Here is a 9,739-nt window from a genome sequence, read left to right on the forward strand (position 1 = left end):
GTTGTCATACCAAGAAATAGTTACAAGAGAGCTAGTGGGGAGTTAGGATCTTGTGAGGTTATAGGAGCCCAACAGTCACATGGGTAGGCCAACAGTCACATGGATATCCCAAGAGTTACATTGTTGTTGGATGGTTATATAAAGGCCCTCTTGTATGCAACTTGGACATGAATATAGTATGACACATGTGACATGACAATAGCCTTCTTGTCCTCAGGCAATGGCACCAAGTCCTAAGTCTCATTTGCATCCAATGTAGCCATTTCTTCATCCATGGCTTTCTCCCAATCTACATTCCCAATCTAGCTTCTTCAAGACATATGAGCTCTCAACATCTTGCACAACTTTAGCCATATATGATGTAATGATGAGTGACATAACCATCATATGATCAACATGTCAACATGTTTTCTAAATCTCCTTGACTTGCGTTGTCCATAATCACTACTTGGAATTTTGGTAGCTTCTCTTCCCTTTCTTACACCAAGTGTTATAATAGCAAGAATCCCAAGCTCATCATCAAGACTCTGCTCCAAGCCACTAGACTCTCCATTAACATAAGAATGCCCTACAAAAAAGTCAGGCATACCAAAAGACTCACCAACCTTCTCTTTGCCTTTTCGCGCTATACCAACTGCATTTTCAGGACTGGTATTTTGACGCAGACTGTGCTGCCACTCCATGGTCTATTAACAGACTCAACACAAGAGAACTCTCCAAGTCCGTCCAATGACTGTGATTGCTGACTTACATTCTATGCAATCACATTTTCAGTTACATCAACCCCAACAGCAGCGTTTTTAGAAGCATACCAGTTGCTAATTTTATCAAACACAACATCTCTGCTTACTCGCAACTGATGTGTAATAGGGTTATAACATCTATATCCCTTTTTCTCAAGGGAATATCCAATAAACATACATTTTTTTGCCTTTGGATCCAGCTTCGCACGTAACTCAACAGGCACATGCACGTAGGCAATACATCCAAAAACTTTCAAGTGAGACAAATCAGGTTTCTTGCCACCACTGAATTTCTCTTCTGGCATTAGATCACGTATGGCTGCAGTAGTGGGGATCATGTTCATGATATAAATTATTGTAGAAATAGCTTCAACCCAATAGCTATGTGGCATATTCTTTTCTATAACAGTGCTTGTGCTATCTCTGCAATGTGCCTATTTTTCCACCCAGCAACTCCATTTTGTTGCGGAGTGTAACTACATGTAAACTGTCTCTAAATATCATTCTTCTACAAAAAAATCAGAGAACTCATTGGAGAAGTACTCTCCCCCTCCATCTGACCTTAGGCACTTCACATGCTTTCTTGTCTACTTTTCAGTCTCATCACTCTGAAATTCTAAAAATAAGTGAAAATTTCACTCTTCTCCTTCATGAAATACACCCACACTTTTCTCGTGTGATCATCATGAATGTTACATAATCCCTAGAGTTAGAATCCACTCTTGTGTCTTGTCCTTGTCCTTGAGTGAGAGTGTGAGCCCTCTCTTGTGCAAAGTCTCATCTTGTTCCCTGTGCCCTCTTATTAGTTCTTATGTGAGAGAGAGTGTGTGTTGCAAGGGTGAAAGATCTCTAGTGAGAAGGTGTGAGGTTGTGTTGGAAGAGGGTTTATGTGCTTGAAGGTTTGAATCTTTCTCTTAGAGGAAGATTGGGAGAGTGTAACCATCCTTTCTTGGATTCCTTGCACATGGAATGCTGAGAGCACCCCAGCCCTTCATCTTATCCTTGGGATTTTTCATGGTGTTGCAAAGAGGGTTGTGTTAAGGGATGTATATAATTCTTGGATTGAGATTATTTGTGGTTTCTTATTGCTTAGTTCATTTCATTTTGTGACTAGTGTGTTAGGAATGTTCGATATGGGTTAAATTTGTAAATCTCCTTGGGTGGTTATGGAATAATATCTGGAAGAAATGGCTACCAAGCTAGGCCCAATCCTTTGTATTTCAAAGATTAGATTAATGGGGAAAGCATCTCAAAATCTTGGAAGCTGCCTCTAAAAGTGATCATGAAAAATGGTTGAAATTAAGGAAAAAGAAGGAGGAGCTTGATTTGTTATAGGTAAAGAAAGTTAGGCTCCTGGCCAGGAAATATTTCCTTAAAATTAATGGTTGTAACCCTAAATTCTTTTTTGATGCCCTTTAAGTGAAACAAAGAAATGATTTAATCATTGAGGTTAAAGATGAGGATGATAGAACTATATTAGAGCTTGATCCAAATGATCGCACAGATTATGTTGAGTTTTCTAGGTAGAATCATTAGCTCTAAGGAAGTGCAATCTCTGAACAAGTACAGAAGGCTCAAAAAAGATGCTAAAACTAATTTTAAAATCTGTGGATGTTGAAATAGTTGAGTGGTTGAAAAGAAAAATTTCTACTGATGAATGCAAAGAGGCTTTATTCTCCATGGGTAAAGTTAAATCTCCTAACTGGGATGGCATCATTGTTAAATTCCTACAATGCTTTTGGCTCGCTTTTGGTCTCAACTGTCATTTGTTGTAATAGGATATTTTCGGAGGGGGGAAGCTGAAGTAGGTATGAAGCTAGGTTTAATTAAACTTATTCGCAAACTGCATTTATGCACTCAACCCAAATGCTCGAGGCCCATCACATTGCTTATTGTGGTGTACAAAAAAGTGGTAGCCAAAGTAATCGCTAACAAGATTTCTCCAATTGTTGATCACGTTATATCTCCTCACGAGCATGGCTTCATTAAGGAGAGATCCATTTTTTATAGCATTCTCACAGTGTTGGGAGCTATTGATTATGCTAACATCTCTTCTAAGAAACACATCATGTTACATCTAGATATGGACAAAGCTTTTGATAGGGTTAGCTGGTCTTTCATTTCTAAATTCATGCAGACTATGAGACTTTGGTCCCCCATATCTAAAATATAATCTTCATTCCTGTGTTTAGAGACAGAGTCCATGCTTTTAAGAATAGTGGGTAGCTTTACTTTAAAGAGGTCTCTTAGGCAAGGTTGTGCCCTTTCCCATTTACTTGTTTCAATTATGAAACATCCCTTCATCTTAGCTCTTGAGGATGTTGCTGCTAAGGGGTTAATTATAGGAATCAAATTGGATGATGGTGACACATCCCTTCATCTTAGCTCTTGAGGATGTTGCTGTTAAGGGGTTAATTATAGGAATCAAATTGGATGATGGTGACACATCCCATCTTAGCTCTCTTGAGGATGCTGCTACTAAGGAGTTAATTGTAGGAATCAAATTGGATGATGGTGAGCAGATTCTACCTAAACTCTTTGCTGCTGATGATTCCCTATTTCTAGCTGGATTCTTAGAGAAGCTATATCCATGTTTTTCTATTGCCTCTTGGTCCAATTGCAACATAGAGAAATCTAGGTTTAATTCTCTGACTGAAGACTCTTCTTCTACAGCTCATGTTGGATAGGTGAAATAATTAAAAGAGGTGATATTTTTAGACATTTGGGGGTTTTGGAATCACTCACAATCATTCTTTTGATTGGGTCCTTTAAAAAGGGAGGAGAAAATTTAGAAAATGAAACTTTGTATTTTTGTCTTGGCACAAGGACTCGGGGGGTTCACCTAAAAATATGTAAGTATAGCACGTGAGTTCAAATGATGGAGTTTTTTAATTCACAATTTTATGGTAAATTTACAGAAATACATTTACAAAAGGTTTTTTTTTATTTGGTTTTGAAAAAAAATTGTAAATCCATAAAGAAAAAGGGATCATTTTATTCATGAAAATTTCATAGGTAAGGGGTTTTTTAAATATCCCTTAAACACACATGATACATAGGGGTTTCCTAGTAGTGCACCCCCCGAGCAGCACAGGGAAAAAATAAGGTTATGAACTCCACTTTGATTGACTATTTCATGTTTTACCTTCCTATGCTAAGTTTCAAAAAATCATTAGAAAGAATTTTGGAAACCAATTAAAAGATTTTTTTAGAAAAGGAATTTGAGTAAAGGAGATCTCAAAAGACTTATATATATATATATATATATGTATATATATTATGTAAGTAAAGTGTTACCCAAGGGCCAGCATAATGGAAACAACATCATTCGAATTTCAAAGCTCCCCAAAAAATATATTTCTTTGGGATTACCTACCTATGTCATGAAGTTTAAGGCCTCTTTTTTTTTGAAGGAGTGCTCTAAAATGATATGTTTCCCAACCAATCAAAGGATTCAATGCAAATCAAGTGCCTTCAACACGTGAAAATTTACTAGTCTCTCTGACCTCAAAGAGTCGAACTCTTTCCCATGACTCTCTTGCAACGTGCTGCACTTGATACACATGCACAACACATGAAGTTGCAAAGTGTTGAATTTATATTTATTCTACTACTTTTTGAATGTTAGAGAGAGAGAGAGAGAGAGAGAGAGAGAGAGAGAGGTGGCTATTAGAACATGAACAATTGCAAACAATGTTTCCTAAAGAGGGAGGGAACATGTTTTTAGAAAAGGAAATTTTGATGTAATAAAAACAAGATAAGAGATCTCTCTAAGAGTACCTTCATATTTTAAAGATAGTTTTTTTAAAACTAAATAACATAATTTATCATGAATTTTTTAAAAAAAGACATCAATTTATTTTCCTTGTCCCAGCTAGGGTTTATGGTTGGTTAAAGATAGGCTAAGTAGCTAGGGTTTATGGTTGGTTAAAGATAGGCTCACTTATCCTGTAGCCAACTCAAACTTTGAAAAAACATTTATAGATAGTGGGACTCAAGAGAAGGAAAAAAACCTCTTCTCGAGTTTTCATTATTGAAAGTATGAAGACCAATGTTCACGAAAAATCTAAAATAAAGCAAGCTATAAAAATTTATGACTTGAAAGTTGAGGGTTATATGTACAATTTTACTAAGGAAAGACTTCCAATATTCCAAATTTAAAGAAATAGATTGTAAATTTTCAAATACAATATGTGAAAAAATTTGGTAAAAAAGGTGAAATTTTATTTTTTATTAAAAATTCATAAGATGATACAGACTGCGGCGCACAGCAGTTGGAGGGGTGCTCGGCTGCAGGAAGGTGGCAAGTGGCAAGATCCGGCGGCGGAATGGGCTGGCATACAATACTACGAAGAAATGGCGGCACGATGATCCCCACAACAAGAAAAAAGCTTCTAGCAAAGAAGAACCTCCTGTGCAGCATCCATGTCAAAGAAGAAGCCATAGCTGCTGGCTTCTTCTGTTGTTCTTCTTTGTCTTCCAGCTGCCGCGGTGCAGACGCTTAATAACGTGGCGCCCCCTGAATCATGTGTGTTCTGCGTGTAGGTGGGAAGGACTCCGAGCGAACCAGCTCCATTACATTTAATCCTTTCGAGCATGGTTTCACACGTGTTGCAGTGCCATTAAAAAACAGGGGGCTCCCCTTGCTTGCATTGCCGAAACTGCAGTGCATGAAGGGGAGCCCCCCTGTTTTTTACTTGTGCATGTGTAAGTGTGCCCCTGTTTTTTTACTTGTGCATGTGTAAGTGTGCAAGTGAAGGTGAAGACAACAAATTTACACAAGATTGAGGCCAAAGCATAGAGAAATTAAAGATGCCTATTTTGCATAAGGTTGAGGCCAAAAACATAGATTTTATTACTTAGGCCGGGTTCAGATAAGGCGGCAGCCAAGCTGCCGCCAGCCTGCGATGCAATCGCAGAGTGCCCCATGGCACTCTGCGTTCACAGTGGGCGGTGGAAATCCACCCCCCCTTGCCACGTGATGGAAGAAGGGGGTTGATATTGTGCCGACCCCCCCCCTCGCCCAAAACGGATTCCACCCTCCACGTGCAGGAGGAGCCCACGAATTTCCCAACGGCCATTTTTCCCAACGGCCTTTTTCCCAACGGCCATTTTCGAACGTTCATTTTCCAACGTCCCTCCCCCCCCAACACCCTTCAATTTCCTATAAATTAAAGGGTTTAGGGTGAGATTTTGTACCCTCTAGAATTTCTAGAGAACATAATAATAAGCTTCACAATTTCCATTCTCCAAGGTGCTTTTACATGCACTTCAATCATGCTTTCTTTTTATCCACCCATTTACCTTTCTTTTAATGTTTTTGTGGTACACTTGCCATGCCTTTGACATTGTGTGCTTTTGTTTTTCTTTTAGGGGTGTGCGAAAAGGGCGGGAGGCAACGTGAAGCGAGCGCATAAGGTGACCCCTCACAAACCGCATTTCCATTATCATGACTTATCTATGTGTTTTTAATTTATGTGGTGCTAATATTCTCTTCGTGTTTGATGTAGGTACTATGGATTCCAACACGAGCCATGAATTTGATTCATCGCAACAACGAGGCGACGATGATCCTATTTTCTCCCAAACTTCTCTCCCGCACTCTAATTTCTATTCATTTCCCCATCCTCCTTTTCATGTGCCACCTCATGGCTTCCAAGCCATGCTCAATTCTCCTTCCTTTTCTCCAAACTCTCCCTTCATGTTTCGCCCCCCCCATTCACCTATGGTAGCGCAACCTCCTAATCGATCATCCCCCCTAGGTATCCCAAACATGGGTTCCATTCCCAATTCCCCAGGAAGCCAACCATCACCCAACTCACTCAATAACCCCCCTTTATCTTCTCAACCAAAGCGAGTTCGTGGCATGAGGAAGGAGCCTAGCGATGAGGAGATTGTGTCAGAGACCCAACCTGCGCCAAAGAAACCCAGGAACTCCAAAAAGAAGGTGGTGGTGGACTTGGGGGAAGATGACGACAACGACAATAAGAAAAGCAAGTGGCAAGACTTTTGGGTTGACCAACTCATTCATGTCAGGGGGGGCATGAGTGAGGAGTTCAACAATCCTAGGAAACAAGGGGTCAACTTGTGGGCAAAGGTGGCCACAAAGCTAGCCGGCATTTACCCTGATTTCAATAAGGATAGTGAAAGTTGTCGCAAGAAGTGGCAAGCGGTGCTAGCAAAATATAGAGTGGACAAAGCTCACAACTCGGTATCTGGCAATGACAGGAGGCACACATGTAAATGGTTCGATGTGGTGGATGAGTATTACCACGATAGAGCCACGGTCACTCCTCTTAGCCACGCTTCTTCATCAACAATGGATGATGCTACTTTCCTCGGCGGTGACAAGGATGAAGTAACTATAGCACTAGATGACGAGAAGCCACAAGCACCCATGTCCTCAAGTCGTCGAGTGACTCCCAAGTATGAGGAATCTTTGGCCACAATGGTCGATACTAGGAAACATCTATTGGACCATCTCAAGGAGACCTCTAGCCAAAATGTTGCCTTGGAGAGGGAGCAACTGAAGATATTGGCAGGATTGCATGCCACAATGAGTGAATTCCTTAAGGAAGGAAGGGGGGGCAACAAGTAGCCTTGGCGGAGGAAATTCTTGTTATTGTTCTTGTATGAGTTTATAAAGTTTGGGATCTCGACGTTGCTTTGTTCCTATGCGTTGTATGGATTTATGAATGTTTCTAAGCTCCTAAGAAGCCATATAAGCTGAGAATTTAATATGTATCAACTTGTTTTGGATTTGCAGGTGACAATGGGCATGTCCAAAGACATTGCACTCTATTGTGCGTGGTTGTGTTCTATAGCGATCTATGAATTGCTTAAAGAACCAAGCATGCACAATGATGAGTGCATAGTGCAGACTTGGTTGCATGTTACCGAATGCATGGCACGATCTGTGAGGTTGAGGAAGATTGCGAACCGTAGGAGGGGTCATGAACACAGACAAGCGTGGGCATATCCATGGCCTCAAGGCTTTGTAAAATGCTATCTCCTAAGTGCTTATAGTGCTACCATGTTCAAGTGGCGTCTTAGGGTTAGCAAAGAAACCTTTCATTACCTTTGTGGGAGTCTAGCACCATTCATGCAAAAGAAAACCACAAACTTCCGTGTGCCTGTGTCTATTCAAGATAGGGTAGCCATTGCTCTAAGCAGACTTGCTACAGGAGATGGACTACTGGGCCTTGGTGACACCTATGGTTGCGCTAAGAGCACATGTTGTGAAATAATCCTTGCATTTTCCAAGGCAATTGTGAAATCGGGTCTCCGGAATATGTACATAAGATGGGCTTCAAGATCTCGGCTTGCAACTTTAGCACGAGAGTTTGAGGCACTTAGGGGAATTCCCTACGTCGTTGGTGCGATAGATGGTTCTCACATCCCCATCATTGCACCCCATGACAACCATGTTGACTACTTCAATCGGAAAGGGTTCCACTCTATTTTGCTACAACTAACAGTAGCCGCCAATTGCTCAGTATGGAATTATGATGTCGGTTGGGCCGGATCAGCGCATGACTCCTTGAACTTCTCCAGAAGTGATATAGGGCAAGCATGTGCAAGGGGCGAGCTGGGTAACTATTGTTTGGTTGGCGACTGTGCTTACCCCGCACAGCCATACATGTTAGTGCCTTTCAAAGGATGCAAGGAAGGGTTGACACGTCTAAAGTACCATTGGAATTTCATTCAATCGAGCACAAGGATGCCAGTTGAGAGAGCGCTTGGTATGCTCAAGGCAAGGTTTCGCATCTTGCTAAAAAGATGTGACATGAATCTACGTCATGTCCCAGATCTTGTTGCGGCTTGTCTTGTGCTACACAACATTTGTATCCAACATGGAGAGTCTTTTGATATGGAGTGGGTACGTGAGGCGGAAGCAGAATTGTCAGCATGCTCTGGACGTGTAGAAGAGGATCGAAGAGCAATAGCTACCTCCATGAGGGAGCTTCAAGCAATACGTGAAGTTGACATAGAGGATGCAATGGAGCGCGCTCAAGGAGGCAATGAAGGGGGTGCGAGTGACCTTGGAGTTGGCTCGGAGCGGCGAGATAGTCTTGCCCGAACAATGTATAGAGAGCAAGCAAGGATAAATGTCCTACAAGTTTTTGGAAGGGCGGCTTTAGAGGAGCTGGACTCACCTACCAACTCCGATTAAGCCTTTGTAATACAAGTCTTTTGTCTGGCTTATTGTGGTTTGTAGTGTGGCTTCTTTATTTTTGTAGTTACACTATGCTTTGTGGACATAATATAGCTTTGTTCTATGGTTTTTGGTATGGTGTTTACTCTTTCTTCCGTCGCCCCCCAGTGTTCACAGTGGGCGGCGGAAGAAGTCAGGCTCCCTTTTACTTCCCCCTCCCTATGTGAACACTTGGACGGCAGAAGTGTGCATTTTGTAAGAGTTCCACCTGGAAAAGTGTGTTTGAGAGTATGTTTTCCGCCGCTCCAATGTGAACCCGCCCTTAATTGTTGGTAAAGTACATCTTGGCGGATTGTGGCAAAAAAGAATAATGCCCGAATAAAAGCAGAGGAAGAGGAGGATCTCCGGTGCACCGCCCAGTTCTTTGATGAGAACTTTTTCGAAACCGCTCTCCCTCTCATCATCTCCACTCTCTCCACCCCCTACCTTTTCCAAAGCAGGTCCATCTTTCGCTTCCTCCTCTCAACAGAATACCATGGGGACACGTTGCACTGGGCCCATACGGGCAATTTTCGTTCCCAAGCTGGCATCCGCTCCACCCATGGCAGTGTCTTGGATTTTGCCTAGGGAATTTCCAACCTTGCCCGGGAGCTGATCACATGTATAACAAATTACATGCAGAGACAACAGGAATAGGTCATAGTGGCCCAACAAAAAATGCTCATCACCAAGGCCAACCAACAAAGCAGACACTAAAAACCTTCCACGAAGCTACGCTAGCCAACCAGCAACTCCATGCGGCCTTGGAGGACCGAGAGACCACACTTGCCACCACCCTCGC

General features: G+C 41.7%; 1 long non-coding RNA gene across 1 annotated transcript; it reads left to right on the forward strand.

Annotated features, from left to right (window-relative positions):
- Positions 1 to 5,831: 5,831 nt before the first annotated feature.
- Positions 5,832 to 7,070, forward strand: LOC147611953 (uncharacterized). The gene is made up of 3 exons (XR_015263693.1): positions 5,832 to 5,997; positions 6,117 to 6,161; positions 6,254 to 7,070. It is a non-coding gene; the product is annotated as an uncharacterized LOC147611953 (long non-coding RNA).
- Positions 7,071 to 9,739: the final 2,669 nt, after the last annotated feature.

This window comes from Cibotium barometz, chromosome 46 (assembly GCF_041138505.1).
Source record: "Cibotium barometz isolate CiBa-2024 chromosome 46, ASM4113850v1, whole genome shotgun sequence".
Lineage (NCBI taxonomy): Eukaryota > Viridiplantae > Streptophyta > Polypodiopsida > Cyatheales > Cibotiaceae > Cibotium > Cibotium barometz.